Genomic DNA, 19,286 nt, shown 5'->3' on the forward strand with positions numbered 1-19,286 from the left:
AGGGACAGTTGCAGCAAAATGGGCCATGAAGGGCAGGAGGGTGGATTAAACCTAGATCTTTGTGATTAGGGGTGAATGTGTGCATTGTTCAGCAGTCCGTCCATCATCTTTTATTTTTACATTTGTCGCCCTAAGTGGGAAGGGTTTACCCAGACTTGGGTCCCGTGCTCACTGTGCCAATGGATTCCAGCTAGCATGGCTGATGAAGGGTGATAACCTGAAACCAGTTCTACGATGCTCGTTTCCAGGCCAGGGAGGACAGGGCTTGGCAGTTCAGGCTAGACTGTTCCCATGGAGAACAGGGTCAAGATTGACTTACATATGGCTGGGGTCCAAACTGAGATGGTGTGGTGATAAAATAAATAATGGATTAAACCAGATCTTGGTGACTGGGGGCAAATGTTTGCATTGTTCATCATTCTGACCATTATCTGTTGTTTTTGCAGTGTTCAGAGGCACGACAACAGACTAGACAAAGCAGGAGGGACAGGATATGGGCCTGCACATGGAAAACAGGCAAGGGTGCAAGAGCAGCAAGCTGAGCATGGAGGGCAGGCAGGATAGGCACTGGAAGCACAACACACCATGGAGGACAACAGTGAGACTACAATGGCATACGCACCAATAATAGAGGGAAGGTGGGAGAGGGTTAGGGGTAACAAGTTGACCACACAAGGTAGGTGGGAGAGGCTGTGGCAGCACAGACCTCCATGCATTGCAAGCGGGAGGGTTAGCGGCAGCATAATGACCATGGTGGCAAGAAGGAGGGGTCAGGGGCATTCAAAAAGGGCCATGGAGGATAGAAGGGAGGGGGAGGGGTTGGAAACAGAAGAAAGAGGTCAGGGTAAGGGGCTTCACAACAGACCACACAGGGCAGGCAGGAGCAGCAGTTGCAGCACAACAGAGCATGGAGGGCAGAAAGAAGTGGCAGCAAAATGGACCATGGATGGCAGGAGGGAGGGGATAGGGCCTTTGTCAGACCTGGTCCTTTTTGCAGGCTCATCCGCAAACTTTTTTCTTCCTTCCCCCTATTTTTTCTGTCCATTTTTTGTTAGCTTTTGGACTCTGGGCACTTTACCCCTTCTAACCAGTGCATATGCTCTCTGTCTAAATTTTATTGGTGATTGGTTTATTCATGATTGATTTAATAGTAAGTCCCTTCTATAGTGCACCATGTGTGCATATGGCCTGTAAATCAAATGCTACAAGTGGGTCTACAGCACTTATTGTGCCACCCATATGAGAAGCCCTGTAAACATGTCTCAGACCTGCCATTGCAGTGTCTGTGTGTGCAGTTTTGCTCTGCTGATTCAACCTGGCAAGCATACCTACTTGCTAGGCCCAAACATTTCCTTTAATTACATGTATGTTACCTCTATTGTAGGCCCTAGGTATCCCCATGGGCAGGGTGCAGTGTATTTAAAAGGTAGGGCATGTACTGATATGTTTTACATGTCCTGGTAGTGAAAGACTGCCAAATTCGGTTTTTACTATGCCAAGGCTCATCTTTCCTATAGGTTAACATGGGGATTGCCTTTAAATATCTTTTAAGTGTGGTTTCCTATTGGGAACAGATAGAAATTTAGAGTTTGAGGTCTCCGAAATCCCAATTTAGAAATACAGCTTTTGGAAAAGTTGTTTTTTAGATTGTAAGTTTGAAAATGCCACTTTTAGAAAGTGGTCATTTTCTTTCTTAATCATTCGGTGTCCCTGTCTGGATCAGACTGACAGTTCGGTTGTTTGTGAATTCAATCTAGACAGTTACACAAAGGGAGTTGAGGTATTTCCTGCATATCCTGATGAGTCTTCCTGAGCCAGAGTGGAAGGAAGGAGCTGACACCTTCATCTGAAAGGGCTCATACAATGCACTCTCCAACACCCTGGAGTGCTTCTGGAGCCAGGCCTAGGCAAGGCAGGATCTTGGGAACAACAGAGACTTTCCTTTGACTTTTGCCTACTTCAAAGGCAGAAATTAGTATAAGTATTGGACTGCTGACCCCTCTGGATCAAGAGGAACCTCTGCCAAGGAGAAGAGCTTGATGCTTGAGGAGGACCTGCCACTCTGCCTGTTTCTTTTCTGGCCTGCTGCTGCTGCTTCTGCCTTAAGAGGGATCGGACTGGACTTTGCTTTCTGAAATCCTGCGTGTGAAGTTTCTCCAAGGGCTTATACTCAGCTTCCCCCCTGTTCTGAAGTCTCAGGGCAATCAAAGACTTCATCTGCCAGCACCTGGGCTGTCTTGCTGAGACCCCTACCTTACCAAGCGGTACCACACCCAATCCCTGGGCCCTTGTAAGGAGAAGCTGGTGAACCAAAGGTGGAAATCCGAGCATCACAAAAATCGGCATAGTGCCTGCAAAGCGGTTGAAACATTAACACAGGACCAGTAAAATTGACACATCGCCAGCTCTGCTCGGATTCATCACTGCAATGCATCTGGATTTTCCACGTATCATCCCTGGACGTTAAAACCTTCAACATCATCGCACGGACCTGAGGCTGCTTGTCCGGAAAGAAATGAGTTGCTTACCAGGCAGAGAAAGAATTGACTCTCAGCCTCACTTGCGAGTAAGGAATCGACGCATCGCTTGCTTTTCCAACCAACGCTCGTCCGTGAGGCTTTATTTTTTACGCATATCAGGTACTTTGTGCTAAAACAACACATCCATTGATTTCTATGGATTAAGACTCTTTTCCTTTAAAAATTCATGTCTTTGCTTGTGCATGTTGGTTTTTTGTTGTTCGGTCTTGTTTGATTTAGATCCATATTGACTATTTGTCTAAACTAGTGTGGAGTCCTTTTGTGGTGTTTTCACTGTATTACTGTGTTTGTTGGTAGAAATACTTTATAAATTGTTTCTGAGATAAACCTAACTGCTTGAGCCAAGCTTCCAAGGGGATGAGCTGAGTATCTCCCTTACCCTGACTATGTTGGCTTGGATGTTATTTGACCGATCCAAAGCTGTAATAATGTGCCTGGAGTGGTAAATGGCTTTTGTTATTTTACAACTTGGCAAGAATGACACTGTGTCAATCCTATGCTTAAAGCTTTTGCTGAACAAATGGCAACCTCCCACCCCACTCCCCTGTTGGATGACCCACTTACCTTGTCTGGCGAGGAGGTCGTCCGGCAGGAAACAGGAACAGGTGCTTCTACTGCAGGCAGGGCCCCACCATTAGGACACCTGCAGGTGGTATTACAGGTCGGAATATGGCTGGGGGAGTCCTTTTGGTGGGGGGGGGCAAGTGGTAGAACCGCCCATGGGCCTCCTACCACCAGCACGACCACTGGAGGATTGCTGCCCAAATTGTGGCGGAAATCCTTCAGTATTCGTAATATGGTGGTCTTCTGGCACCTGTGCTTAGGTTGTCTTCTAAAAAGACTGCTGAAGGCATAATGAGGGCCTATGTTTGTGCGGGGAGGCCCAGCCCCCTGCAGCCACGGGGACTGCCACCTCCCCGGGTCTTAAATGCAATTTAATTCAGGGGCGATCGTGCAGTCCCCAGGCAGCCCTGTGGACTGCCACCTCTCCAGGGCACTAATTATAAACAGTGCAGGGGGCCACATGCCCCCCCAGCCACGGGACCCACCACCTTCCAGGGACATTAAAGACAAGCAATGCAGGGGGGGCTGTGTGGCCCCATCGCAGCTCCAGGGACCACCACCTCCCTGGGGCTACAAAGAAAAAGTCAAGGGGGTCCATTTTGGATCCCAACAGCCCCAAGGGCCACCACTTCCCCAGGCTATACTTATTGGCGAGGGCAACACAGCCCCCCTTGAAGGAGCCACTGATGGCCCTGGGGACTGCTACCCCCCAGGGCCAGTTCCTGCTATGTGCCCACCCCAGGACATAGCTGTTTTATTTTGCTTCTCCTACCAAGCCCAAGCAAAAGCAAACAAAGTCCGCTTTCTGACAGCTGAAGCTGTCAAACAGCCCCCTCTCTCATAAAGCAAAGTTTTCATCTATATTCCCCGTATATTTGGTGCATGGATGCCAGATGAAAACATTGCTCCCGCAAGCAGGGAGCTACTATTTCAAGCAGATCCCTGCTTGTGGGAGAAATGCTGGCTCCCACAGGAAGGTGGCGATCCCCGGGTCATAGATAATGGGTGTTCATTCATTTTTGAGATATTGAAAGAAAAAGAAATATAGATATCTAGATATGCAAATGATTAAATTACGATTATAAAGAGCTCATGCAGGGAGACGCAGAGCTCTGATTGACTACTAACAGTTTGACCAGGAAGTGTTGGCAGCCTTCTCGAGGCTCAGCAATTGCTGAGTCCCACAAATAAAGATGCAAAAAGGGGCCAGGGGAGGAATAGTTCTGTTGCTGGGGTCCCAGAGGGACACAGCAAAGCAAAAAAGCATGAGTCATGCTGGATCTAAAAAAAGAAAAAAGAAAAGCTGGTGCCTGTTTAAATGACATCCCTGGGTGGGCCAGGTCCCAGGGACATATGAAAATGAAGGACGGGCACACGGGACCCCCCTCCTAGAGGAACTTTATGCCCCAGGGAACACCACCTCCCTGGTGCTTCCAAGTATCATGTCAGCGGGTGTGGTGGGCCTGCCACCTCTCCGGGCTTACATTTTAATGAGTGTAGGGGGGGCGCCTGGCTTCCCCCACAGACACCACCTCCTTGGGGCTACTTAACATTTGAGGGGAGCCCTCGAGGAGCCAATGATGGCCCTGAACACCAGGGTGCCCATCTCCGTGACATAGCTCTTTCCTCTCACTTGGCGGGAGCTGTGACAGCTCTAGCAAAGTCAGAGCAAACACTCCAATTTCTGCAAGTGAGAGATGTCAACCAGCTCTCACTTGCAGAAATTTGAGTTTTCATCTGATTTCCTGCCCTCAACTATACATGCAGAGAAACAGCTAAAAAAAAATGTTCCCGCAAGCAGTGAGCTGCTATCTAAAGCAGCTCCCTGCTTGTGGGAATAAGGCTGTCTCCCACTGGAAGTGGGGTGCTGACTAGGGGCATGGCTGCCTTGAGGCTCCCCTGTGATCCTTTCTCTATCTCTCGCTCTCCCTTCCATCCCATAATGGAAAGAGAGAGAGATTGTCCTTGCAATGGTCTCTCCATACAATGAATTCAATAAATTAAGTCAAAGAGTCAGACTGGCAAATTGTTTGGGACAAATGTTACAGTTTTTGTTTGGATAGACAGCAGACCATAGTCACTTCTGGCCTAATGGTAAAACTCTTGGACTGTCTCTAGGTAAGCTGAAGATTCAAATCATTGTATCTCATGGCAATGTTCTTGTTTATTTTCCAGTGTTTTGACTGTTAAACATTCCTAGTGATGTGACATTGAAGTCTTTTCCACTCAACATCTTTTGGTTCAATGTCATAGCTAAGTCTAGACACCACATGCTAACGAGTCACTTTTGGCTTAGTGGTTAAGTTCGACCTGTACACTGAAGGTTGAGAGTTCAACTGCATGTGTGTCTGTGGTCATTTCCCTGGGTGTCCGGGGCTGAGATCAGCCAGGGTAGGGGAGTCAGGTGACTCCCCTCCTCTCTCACCCCCCAAACAAATTAGAAGCTCGTTCCCAAGTTGCTAGGGTACCTGGGGCCGAAAACTGCTGAGAGGAGGCCATGCAAACCTGCAGCCAAATTCTGATGTGCATGGCCAAAGGCAGGTTGATTTGCACATTTGGATAAAATCATGTGCCAAATGCAGGTGCTTGTGTTAGACATACACAACAATTATGCTGCAATGTGGAACAGTGAACATGGTTAATGTGTGTGCTGGTGGTGTGTGTTAAATGTGACACACTCTCACACATTGCAAAGGGACTATAGGACTAAACAGTGTGAGCAGACTGAGTGTGTGTGCTGTATGCCAATATGCTTGTGGTAGCATGATACATGTGGATTACAGTATTGGTCATTGGATGTCTTGTGACAGTACACTGAGTTCAGAAGTGGCTGCCCGGCTACATTACATGGAGGACCTTAGCTTCCTTTGTGTATAAGCCATAGCTAGCTGGTTAAAAGATGAGGAGTATAGGAATCACTCCAGATGGAATTTGACAGTCTCGCAAAATTGCAAGCTGAATGGGACACACTGGAATATGGTAGAGATAGTCTGTCTCTGTGTGTACCTGAGTGTGTGTAGCATCTGTCATACACTGCAAGGAAATGGCCTCAACACATTGCAGGAAGAAAGAGATTGGGCTGGTTAGGGAATCTTAAAGACTGGAGCATAGAACCCAGGATCTAACTTTCCATGGGCATATAGCTGTAATGGACATATAGGTGTGTACTGTGGTAATGGATATGTGTATTGTGGTGTGAGTATTGAGCTCTAGATTCCTGCCTTGCTGCTCTGCCATGCTGTCTGCTGTTGCCCTGGCTGGATGATAAGGACTGTACATTCAAGAGCAATCTGCCTGGCCTCCTGTCATGAAGTCTCAGGGACATGAAAGATTTCTAACCACCTTGTTTCAGCACCTGGGCACTGCTGATCTGTTAAGTGGTGCCAACACAGTCCAGGACCAATGGAAGTGGGCCTAATGGTATTGGTTCCAGCCGACACAATGCTTCTACTGTAGATCCTGCAAATCGCCCCTGTTGTACTGGTCAGAACCCGTGCATCGCTGCCACTGCTAAGAACCTACAGTAACTGCATATGTGCAACTACACAGAACATCCATCATGCAATGTACATTTGTGTAGCAGTCTGCCAGAAGAATTGATGCAAATGTTGAAAATATGCTGGTAACACCCATGAAATGATTCAAAGGGTGTGGCAGGCTCTGAGCTAGGAAGTGTGAAAGTATGTTTCACTTTCTGTTAAAGCCTAATAGTGTGAGACAGTTTTTGGTGGTGTTTGGAGATTGTCTGTATTTTTTTTGTCAGTTAGTGGTCTAGTAGGTGTCTGGTCCATTCCTGTCTTCTGTTAATTGAATGCTTTTTGTTTATTTGTATAGCCAATTGTATTAGTACTAGTCTTTATATTGTCTGGTGTTCGTACATTTGGGGGATTTTGTATAATAGGCCTAGTTAATAGTTTGAGGGGTGTTCTTTTGGGGCTTAGACTGTTAAGGAGGGATAGGGTCATGTTAGGGAAGGGTAGGGGGATGAAGTATACAGATGAAGAGGTTGAGGGGTCTAATTTGGCTCATGAAGCGCTACCTACCGACACATGGTAGCCTCTGGACACCCCTCAAGGACAGGATAGATCAATGTATAAGGGTCAAGGGTTTTATAAGGGTGGGTAGGCACTTGTGTCAGGTGTTTGGAGGATATTGGAGCACCTCTTAGCTTAAGCTTCAGTGGGCTGATGTTTGTTGTAGCACGTGAGTCTGACCTGGTGGACCTGTTGGGTTTAGAAATTGGAGGTCTCTCAGGAATGTTTTTTTTGCACCATCGGCGTGTAGTACTGTTGCAAATCAGTTATGTAAAACTTATACATTAAAGAGGTTGATTTGCTAATGTGGTGGGTTGATTTTGCACCATGAATCTTGCTTCAAGTGCAGCACAAAACTTAAAGTGCACTTGTTAAGCATCACAAGGTACTTTGGGGGTCATTCTAAGTCTGGCGGGCGGCGGAGGCCGCCCGCCAGACTTCCCCCCTCCAAAATACCGCTCCGCGGTCGCAAGACCGCTGAGGGTATTTTGGCTTTTGCACTGGGCTGGCGGGCGACCGCCAAAAGGCCGCCCGCCAGCCCAGTGCAAAAACCCTTCCCACGAGGACGCCGGCTCAGAATTGAGCCGGCGGAGTGGGAAGGTGCGACGGGTGCAGTTGCACCCGTCGCGAATTTCACTGTCTGCAATGCAGACAGTGAAATTCAAAGTGGGGCCCGCTTACGGGGGCCCCTGCAGTGCCCATGCTATTGGCATGGGCACTGCAGCGGCCCCACGACACCCCATACCGCCATCCTGTTCCTGGCAAGCGAACCGCCAGGAACAGGATGGCGGTATGGGGTGTCTGAATCCCCATGGCGGCGCAGTGAGCTGCGCCGCCATGGAGGATTCAGAAGGGCAGCGGAAAACCGGCGGGAGACCGCCGGTTTTCCTCTTCTGACCACGGCTGAACCGCCGCGGTCAGAATGCCCTGCGGGGCACCGCCAGCCTGTTGGCGGTGCTCCCGCCGACCCTGGCCCCGGCGGTCTAGTACCACCGGGGTCAGAATCACCCCCTTTGTGTGCCTCAGAGTGGCTTCAGAAACCCAGAGTAATACAATGCAATGCAGGGATAATTGCTGCCTTGCTATACCCTGCCATAGAGGCCTGTTCTATGGGTTGTGCATGGTTGATCACATTGAGCACAGATAGATTTTGAAGCATTCACAGATTTAAAATATGCTCAAAAAATGTTGCACCTCCTCAGCTCATAGGTGAGGAAGAGATCTATGTTTAATTTACTTTTATTGTAGACTTTCTATGTGTGCTGCATTGGGCTGCACATGCAGACAGCTGCAATTGCCTTGTGCATTTGCTTCTATGCTGAAAGGTGCTAATTCCAGCACAAAACAATACAAACCTGCTTACAAGACATACACCCTTGCACCATGTTGCAAGGTTTCATGCATTGCTGCTAGTCAGTGCCAGCACTATAAAAAGTCTCATATGGTCTCTACAAGGTTACATAGGGTGTATATGTGTCATTTCCATTTCAGGACAACTTTGATCTGCCTACAGCCAATGATTTCACCCTTATGTCATGGCAAGCAGGCCTGAGATGATGCTGACCAGCACTACTTAAAACATTACATGCTTGCAGCATGTCTCAGATGCCTTTGATCTTTAGCATCCAGACAGATCAGCCTTGCAAGCCCTGAAAGGTGACTAGCTTAATCCCATTTTCAATTAAAAGGGAGCAAGCCAGCATCCGTGAAAGTTTGTTAGCATGCATAGAGACCCTGGAAAGGATTCAATCAATCAGTCTATTTCTAAAGCGCACTACTTACCCGTGAGGGTTTCAAGGTGCTGGGTGGGGGAGGGGGTGCTGCTACTGCTGGAAGAGCCAGGTCTTGAGGTGTCTTCTGAAGGTGAGCAGGTCCTGGATCTGTCTTAGGTCAGACGGGAGGGTGTTCCAGGTCTTGGTGATGAGGTAAGAGAAAGATCTGCCTCCGGAGGATCTGCACCGGATGCGGGGGATGGAGGCGAGGGCGAGGTTGGCAGAGCGGAGTTGGCGGGTGGGGGTGTAGAAGCTGAGTCTGCTGTTCAGGTAGGTTGGTCCGGTGTTGTGAAGTGCTTTGTGTGCTTGGGTGAGGAGCCTGAACGTGATTCTCTTGTCGACGGGGAGCCAGTGAAGGTCTCTTAGGTGGGGGGTGATGTTGCTGTGGTGAGGGATGTTTAGGATGAGTCGGGCGGAGGCTTTCTGGATGTCTTGGAGGTGTTGCAGGTGTTTGGACGGGATGCCAGCGTAGAGTACGTTGCCGTAGTCGAGCCTGCTGCTGACGAGGGCCTGAGTTACTGTTTTTCTTGTTTCGGTTGGGATCCATTTGTAGATTCTGCGAAGCATGTGGAGGGTGTTGTAGCAGGAAGAGGAGACAGAGTTGACTTGTTTTGACATGGAGAGGGATGAGTCAAGGATGAAGCCGAGGTTTTGTGCATGGTCGGTTGGTGTCAGTGGGGTACCCAGCGAGGCTGGCCACCATGAGTCGTCCCAAGCGGAGGGGGTGGGCCCAAGCATGAGAACCTCTGTTTTGTCCGAGTTTAGTTTCAGCCGGCTGCTTCTCATCCAGTCGGCGACGTCTTTCAAGCCCTCGTGGAGGTTGGTTTTGGCGGTGTGTGAGTCCTTGGTGAGGGAGAGGATGAGTTGGGTGCCGTCGGCATAGGAGATGATGTTGAGGTTGTGTTGACGGGCCACTTGTACAAGGGAGGCCATGTAGATGTTGAACAGCGTCGAGTTGAGGGATGAGCCCTGGGGTACGCCGCAGAAGATGTTGGAGGCTTTGGATTAGAACGGGGGAGGCTGACTCTCTGGGTTCTGCCGAGGCCCTGGTCTTGGATCCCTGCTTCGAGGAGGTGGATTTTCAGAGTGTGGTGGCAGACAGTGTCGAAGACGGCCTACAGATCTAGGAGGATGAGGGCTGATGTTTCTCCATTGTCGAGATGGCTTCTGATGTCGTCTGTGGTGGCGAGGAGGGCGGTCTCAGTGCTGTGGTTTCGTCTGAAGCCGGACTGGGAGGTGTTGAGGATGTTGTTGTCTTTGAGGTACCGGGTGAGCTGTGTGTTGACAATCTTCTCAATTACCTTTGCCGGGAATGGGAGCAGGGAGATGGGCCGGAAGTTCTTCAGGTCTTTGGGGTCCACCTTTGGTTTTTTGAGTAGAGCATTGATTTCGGCATGTTTCCAGCTTTCCGGGAATCTTGCTGTTTCGAAGGAGATGTTGATGACCTTCCGTAGGTGTGGTGCGATGGCTGCATCTGCTTTGTTGAATATGTGGTGTGGGCAGGGGATCTGATGGTGATCTGGGGTGGATGGAATTCATGGTCTTGCAAGTTTCATCGTCGTTGATGCTGGTCCAGGAGGTCAGGCGGCTGGAGCGGGTGGAGTTCGTGGAGGGCGGGGTAGGTGTGTCCGAGGTGTGAGGGGTGTTGAAGCTGTCGTGGATGTCTGTGATTTTTCGGTGGAAGGTGGTGGCTAAGGCGTTGCATAATTCTTGGGAGGGGGTGATGTCGTTGACGGTGGTGCTTGGGCTGGAGAGCTCCTTTACGATGTTAAAAAGTTCTTTGCAGTCGTGAACATTGTTTTCTAGGTGAGCTTTGAAGGAGGATCTTTTTGCTAGCCTGATGAGTTGGTGATGCCTGCGTGTGGAGTCCATGAGTGCTGTGTATTTGTTTGGCATGCGTTTGAGGAGCCATTTTTGCTTAAGTTTACGGCAGTTGCATTTGGAGGCTTGGAGGTCGTTGGTGAACCAGGGGGCTTTTTTGTTGATTTGGTTGTTGGAGGGTTTCTTGAGTGGTGCAAGGCGGTTAGCGCAGTCGTTGATCCATAGCTTGAGGTTCTGGGCAGAGATGTTGGGGTTGGTGGGTGGTTTCTGGGCTAGGGCATTAGTTAGCTGATCTTCTGTGACTTTGCCCCAGGGTCGGTGGGGTGGTTGCTCGGTGAGATGGTGTTCGGTTTGTTTCTTGAAGTTGAAATGGATGCAGTGGTGGTCGGTCCAGTAGAGTTCGGTGGTGTGATTGAAGGTGACGTAGTTGCTTGTGGAGAAGATGAGGTCTAGAGTGTGACCAGCTGAGTGGGTGGGTGCGTTGATGAGCTGTCTGAAGCCAAGGTTGGCAAGGTTGTCAGTCAGGGTGGTGGAGTTGATGTCGTTATTGTTTTCGAGGTGAAAGTTCAGGTCCCCGAGGAGGATGTAGTCCGTGGAGGCAAGTGCGTAGGTGCTGGCAAGGTCAGCGATGGCATTGCTGAACGGTGCCCTGGGTCCAGGAGGTCTATAGATAAGCGTTCCTCTGAGGGTGGTGCTGGGGTCGGTGTGGATTTGAAAGTGCAGCAGTTCGGCGGAGCTGAGGGAGTCGTCCAGGAGGGTCCTGACTTCGAGGGTGGCTTTGTGGATGATGGCAATGCCTCCTACGGTTCTGTTGGTGCGGTCTCTGCGAGAGACCTTGTACCCGTCAGGAATGGCTATGGTGATGTCAGGTGCTGAGGAGTCATTCCACCAGGTTTCGGTTAGGAAGGCCACGTCCGGGGTGGTGGAATCGAGCTGGACGGCGTGCGGAGCGGGTGTTGAGGAGTATGCAGCGGAGGTGAAAAGAAAAAAGGGAGGTGATAATTGAGTGTCTGGTGCTACACCCTCATAAAAAACTCTATATTATATCTTGTGGTACACGGTGCAAAAACTGGGGTTACACCTTCCAATAACCCTAATCTAGTAGCAAAACGCTACCCTATAGTATATATGTAGTGTTTGCACACGTGAACAAATTACACTCAATTTCCCTTCAAGTGAGAATGTATATTGAAATCATTTAGAGATCCAATTCATCAACAAACCTTACAACTACAATTATATCATATGCAATCAAGATTATAACACAGTTTAATACTCTTAATGTCCATAGTCAAAATTAGAAGTCAAAATTTCATATAGAGTCCAAATGAAGATCCAAATTCATTATAATGATCCAGGTTCGTCTCAAAAATTCTTTTCCTTGCAAATTTTCCAAATTTGTCCACTTAAAATGCTCGTCTGTCTGGAGGTGGTTGGTCTTGGTCCTGGGAGGTTTGTGGGCTCTGGTGCAGGTGAAGCTGCAGTTGTGGCAGGAGAAAGGCCCGTGTGTGCTCTTCGGAGTGGCCTGGAAGCAGGTGGTGTTTTGGCCAGTGTTGAGTGCGCGGAGGGTGTCGGCGTCGTAGCGTAGGCTGGAGATGTGGCTGTTGTGAAGTCCAGGGGTTCTGGCACTGGGCGCGGTCCAGGCGTGGACGGGTGCAGACACACAGTGACCACCATTAAGAAGGGAGGGGGAGGGAGGAGCAGCTGGAAGGCGGGAGGAGCAGGGGAATGGGGGTGAGGGGGTTGGGGGAGCAGGAAAAAAAAGGCGCAAATATTAAAATTAAAAGAGGGAAAAAAGGCCAGAGATTAGAAAAAGTTAGAGAAGGAGGCAAAAGGCTGAAAAAAGGCAAAGAGTAAAGGCTGAAAAATGGCAAAGAGTGAAGGTTGAAAAAAGGCAAAGAGTGAACGGTTGAAAAAGGCAGAGAGAGCAGAGAAAGACCAACAGAAAAAAGAAGAGAGGAACCACAGAGACACTCTAGCGGATCGGGTCCCGGAGGGCCTCGATCCCTAGAAGCAGCGAGGGTGAGAAGGGGGAGACACGGGCACGGCTTGGTGGTGCTGTGCGCGCGGGGAGGGTATTACCTGGCCAAAATAGTCAAGTTTGACTCTCTCCCTCTTCCCATGCAGTTTCCCTGTTTTGTATTATTTGTTATATCTTTTAGGTCTGAGTTCCATGTAGAGGAACTCAGCTAAGTAAAGAAAAAACTCTGCGAAATCAGCCTCACTCGAGCAGGCAGAGTTGCATTTGCGGCCTCTTTGGGCTGATTGGTGCTAGTCGTGTGCGCTGCATTGTAAGTACGATCGTGAAGAGCACCATGCAGTCATCGGTGCACACAGTCATCTTGTTTTTACTATTCTATGCATGGTGCTGGGCCTACTTTAATCCCAGTTGTATTTTAACCATCCTGTCTTTATCTAACTAATCCCCCGCGTATTACATTTATTTCCATAGTGTGTGTATATTTGTGTTGGTGTATTTTACGTTTTTGCCTCTATTTTTTATTTTCTGTTACTTTTTTGTCCCAGTATTAGTTTTCCCTTAACTTCTCTACTCTCTCCTTTCCCGTTGTCTTTGTTTTACATCACCCCCAGTGCCTTTGGCATAACGTAGGAGACAGGGCGGTGCAAGTGCAAGGGGTGAGGCAAACCTAATACCCTGCGGGCACCGGTGTGGCCAAATAGTGTAGCTTCATGCCATCCTTAGTGAGGCTGGAGGTGGCCGCACTTGTTCATTTTGTGCATCACCACCTTACCTCCATGGTGACAGCAAGCAGCAGGCCCGGCAGAGACTATGTCCAGCTAAAGAAAAACCCACCTTCAGACCAGGGTTCTGAAATAACAAAAATAATAATAAAGCTAAATAACTGAGAATGATATGGTTTATTAATTCACACACTTAATATATATAAACAATGGAATATAAAGACATTCAGCATTCCCTAGGACAGACAAACCAACTAAAAAACATCAAATCACACATACTCAATCATACTGGCTAAAAAACCAACCTAGACACAACAATCATTAGATAACAATATTTACATAGGCATGAAATACTCTCCCCTTTGGATAGTGTACCCAGGTGTTCATACAACTAATTAATACTTTTTCAATGATATCAATATACATGTCCAAGAAAAAGAAGTTTTTAACATTCTTATTGTGGGAAATCCTCCAATGTTGAAGTGATGTTATAGTTTAAATATTTTTCTTGTAGATTGATGAATTTTATCCTCAATAGGTCACAATTCCCAAAATATACATGAAGTGAGGAGAGCAGATCAAATTAAGGGGCATATTTATACTCCGTTTGCGCCGAATTAGCGTCGTTTTTTTCGACGCAAATTCGGCGCAAAACTAACGCCATATTTATACTTTGGCGCTAGACGCATCTAGCGCCAAAGTATGAGTAAAGAGCGTCATTTTTTAGCGTGAACGCCTTCCTTGCGTTAATGAGATGCAAGGAAGGCGTTCCCGTCTAAAAAAATGACGGCGACGCAAATGCGTCGTATTTATACTCCCGGGCAAAAATCACGCCCGGGAGTGGTCGGGTCAAAAAACCCCGCATTTGCGCCACTTTTTAACGCCTGGGTCAGGGTAGGCGTTAAGGGGCCTGTGGGCTCAAAATGAGCCCACAGGTGCCCTCCCCTGCCCCCAGGGACCCCCCCTGCCACCCTTGCCCACCCCAGGAGGACACCCAAGGATGGAGGGACCCATCCCAGGGACATTCAGGTAAGTTCAGGTAAGTATAAATTTTTTGTGCCCCCCTACATGCCACAATGCCCAATGACCATGCCCAGGGGACATAAGTCCCCTGGGCATGGCCATTGGGCAAGGGGGCATGACTCCTGTCTTTACTAAGACAGGAGTCATGTAAATGGCGTCTGGGCGTCGTTAAAAATGGCGCAAATCGGGTGGAGGCGATTTTTTGCGTCAACCTGACTTGCACCATTTTTAAGACGCCCTAGCGCCACTTTTCCCAACGCCGGCGCTGCCTGGTGTACGTGGTTTTTTTCCACGCACACCAGGCAGCGCCGGTCTGCTTGCGCCGGCTAACGCCATTCAATAAATACGGCGCCCGCATGGCGCTTCAGAATGACGTTAGCCGGCGCAAAAATTTTTGACGCTAAACTGCGTTAGCGCAGTTTAGCGTCAAAAAGTATAAATACGGGCCTAAACGTCTTAGTCTAGGTCTGTGGTGCCGATGCGCATTTCGCTAAAAAGTGGCCACACAGGGTCACTCACCTTCATCACGGCACATACCATTCAGATTAATATAACCATCCCGGGGGAAGCTATAAATGACATGAACCTATTTCCTCTAATACACAAAAAACACAATAACATCTATCTCTTGGCTAGACAAACAAGGAAAACATATAGAGACAGACAAAAAGAAAAGAGAAGAAAAGAAAAGCACACTCAGATAAATCCCAGTGCCAAAAATACTAGTGATGAGCATGCAATGGAAAAACCACACCTAAAGAGCCAACCTCTCAAATTTATATCTGTGCACCCAGTCTCGCATTAAGTCAATAAAAAAATATCTATGCAATACTCCAATGGAAATACACCCACTGTAAATAAGTGCATCAAGATAAACATAAAAGCCACAAGCTGATAGCGTAAAATTAAATTCTTACTCAACCAACCCTTACTATTTACCAGTGTGCTCTCCGAGCTCAAATACTATCCACACTTGGAAGAGCTCATAGAGGGGTCTGTCATTGGTTCACATTCCTAATGTCTAGATAAAAAAAGACACAAAGGCTCTCATTACAACATTGGCAGTAAAAGCCGCTTACCACTGTGCAGAAGACCGCCAACACACCGCCCCGGCAGTGGAATTCCACCACGGTCATTATGACCCACAGCTCTGAATCTGCCAAAATTGAGACACCCACACAAGTCCGCCACACCAAAGGTCAGTGATAAACTGGCGATAACAAAACCTCCACTGTCACGCCAACAGAAATACGCCCACACTATCCCGACCCACGAATCCACGCAGTGGTCTTTCAACCGCGGTATTCCATTGGCGGTACACACCGATGCTCTTAAAATACACACACATTTACAAAACTCTACCACATTGGACAACTCAAAATACACACACCTGATATACATACACACACCACTCACACACACCCAGTACAATATAAAACACACACACACCCACATCACCCACAAACCCCTAAGACCACAATTGCGACAGAAAGCCAGAGAGAGACACTACATTCTACAACCCAGCATCCACAGGCACACAATACCATCACCCACATAACATCCACGCACCTCACACAACACACCACTAAATACTAAATATCACCCCACATATCTCAACAAACACTACCCCACACATCACCCACACCACCCCATGGCACGGCAAAGACACCCCAGGTTCTCTGAGGAGGAGCTCAGGGTCATGGTGGAGGAAATCATCCTGGTAGAGCCACAGCTGTTCGGATCACAGGTGCAGCACACCTCCATAGCTAGGAAGATGGAGCTATGGCAAAGAATAGTGGACAGGGTCAACGCAGTGGGACAGCACCCAAGTAATAGGGATGACATCAGGAAGAGGTGGAACAACCTACGGGGGAAGGTGCGTTCCGTGGTCTCAAGACACCACCTTGCGATTCAGAGGACTAGCGGCGGACCCCCACCTCCTCACCCACAACTAACAACATGGGAGAAGCAAGTCTTGGCTATTCTGCATCCTGAGGGTCTCGAAAGAGCAGCTGGAGGAATGGACTTTGGTAAGTCAAACCTTAACTACTATATACCCCACCCTACTTGCATGCCATCACATACCCCCACCCTCGCCCTCAACCCCATCACTCCTTCTCCTCACAAATATCCCAATATCACAAACCATACATCCCAACACCAAGCCCTGCTTGCAACAACAAAGCATGGACACCCATCACCAATGCACGGCCACTGCACATACCCATACACCTCCCTAAACCATCATCACACAAGGTCCCACACAGGAATGCAAGCACTGGGGTACACGGTCACCCACCCATTGCACACCATGGTACATCCAGATGAAATAATCATGCTTTTACACCCCTGCAGGACCCCTACCCAATGTCACCACACAGGAGGGTCCACACATGTCCTCACCACCAACAGAAAAGGCCCACAGGGATGACAGCAGCTCTGTCCAACTGGATCTAGACGACCAGCCCGGCCCATCTGGGACCTCGGGACAGTCCGTTCCCCTCACACTGGCACAGGCCGCTACAGAGCTTGTCCCCTCTGGAAACACCAGCATAGCACCGACCCAGCGGGCCCATACCTCTGTCCCCAGGACACGTCAATCAGCAGTGTGTCCACCACTACAGGGAACCCAGGCTAACCCACCACCCCAACAACAACAGGGACCTGGGGGCAGTGCCAGTGGGCACACCATTCATCGTGGGCCTCGGGACAGTTGGTTCCCCTTGCACAGGCACACCCCAACACTGACCTTCCACCCTCTGGTAACACCAGCACAGCACCCACCCAGCGGGCCCATACCTCTGTACCCAGGACACGTCAATCAGAGGTGTGTCCACCACTACATGGAACCCAAGATAACCCACCATCCCAACAACAACAGGGACCTGGGGGTAGTGGTAGTGGGCACACGGTCCAGGGGACGAAGGCACAGGAACACAGGGGAACTGGGAGGGCTGCTGTGCGATAGGGGGAGGACAGGCCCAGGGAACCCACTCTCCATGAGGCCCTCTCCAACATCATGGGAGCGTGCCATCATTCCCAGGAGACGATGGCAACGGTACTGGCCAAGTTTCAGGAGACCCAGTGCTGCAGGAGGAACAGTATTTGGGCTTCAGGGAGGAACTCAGATCCATCAATTCCACCCTGGGCACCATCGTAGGGGTGCTGAAGGAAGTCCTCAACACCAGGAGGGACACTGTTGCACAGCAAAGGGCCCCTGACACTAGCCTGGACGATGAACTGCCCACCACCTCCGCCGGCACTAGTGGACAGGAGGCACCGCCACAGGACCACCACACCAGCACCCCACCCCCTGCAGAGGGAGAACCACCACGCAAACGGTCCCTGAGATCAAGGACAAAGACAGAGAACGATGCCAAGACCCCCGCCAAGAATTGAGACTGCCCTAAATGTCATCCTTTTGTCCCACCTTGTCACCCTGTCCATCCTCAAACTGCCCCAGCTCCACTTCCTATGCCCCTTTGAACAATGCACCTGTGAGACTAATAGACTGGACTCTGCCATGGACATTCCTCCACCATCACCCCTCACCATTTTACAACCCCCTCCAATATTGAGCACTTAAATGAACACCCTTAAAGCACAAAACATTCTGGAACCTGTCTGTGATTTTGAAATAGTGTATTAGCAATTACAGTGACAAAATGCTCTTTCAATTGTAATGTCAACATACCTATGTCACACAGCTCTAGTCCATGAGGAAACAAAGCAGATGTCACACAGTGGGACCCACATCTGTGAAATCATAAGGGAAAGTGACAACTCAAAGACCATACACTGGGTGAAAAGGACAGACAGTAGAGAGGTAGTAGTGTTAAAGTACATGTAGTAGGCAGGTTTGTCTTCTTACCTGTATCTCATTGGAAGTATTGCAGGATCACAGAGTTCCTGTTGTCGATGTCCTCTTCTTCTGCTTCTTCGTCTTCGCTGTCCACAGGCTACACAGCTGCCACAACACCTCCATCTGGACCATCCTTCTGCAGAAAAGGCACCTGTCGTCTCAAAGCTAAGTTGTGAAGCATATAGCAGGCCATGATGATCTGGCACACCTTCTTTGGTGAGTAGAATAGGGAACCACCTGTAATATGGAGGCACCGGAACCTGGCGTCCTAGTTCACCCATGTGCCTCATTGTACCATTCCTCTGCCCTTTTCCTGGGATTCCTCACTAGGGTCAGTAGCCATGAGAGGTTGGGGTAGCCAGAGTCACCTGCAAATGGCGAGGGACAACTGTTAGACACACACTAACCTGTAGGGATATCCCCAGACAACTATTCCCACTGATTTGGTTCCAGGTGCTCACCTAAAAGCCACACACGGTGCCTCTGGAGTTGCCCCATCACATAAGGGATGCTGCTATTCCGCAGGATGTAAGCGTCATGCACTGAGCCAGGGAATTTGGCATTAACATGGGAGATGTACTGGTCTGCCAAACACACCATATGCACATTCATCGAATGGTAACTCTTTTGGTTTCTGTACGCCTGTTCACTCCTGCGGGGGGGGGCAAGAACCCATGTGTCCCATCAATGGCACCTATGATGTTGGGGATATGTCTCAGGGCATAGAAGTCACCTTTCACTGTAGACAAATCCTCCACCTGAGGGAAAACGATGTAGCTCCGCATGTGTTTCAGCAGGGCAGACAACACTCTGGACAATACGTTGGAAAACATAGGCTGGGACATCCCTGATGCTATGGCCACTGTAGTTTGAAAAGACCCACTTGCAAGGAAATGGAATACTGACAGCACCTGCACTTGAGGGGGGATTCCTGTGGGATGGCGGATAGCTGACATCAGGTCTGGCT

The sequence above is a fragment of the Pleurodeles waltl genome, chromosome 2_1 (genome assembly GCF_031143425.1).
Source record: "Pleurodeles waltl isolate 20211129_DDA chromosome 2_1, aPleWal1.hap1.20221129, whole genome shotgun sequence".
NCBI lineage: Eukaryota > Metazoa > Chordata > Amphibia > Caudata > Salamandridae > Pleurodeles > Pleurodeles waltl.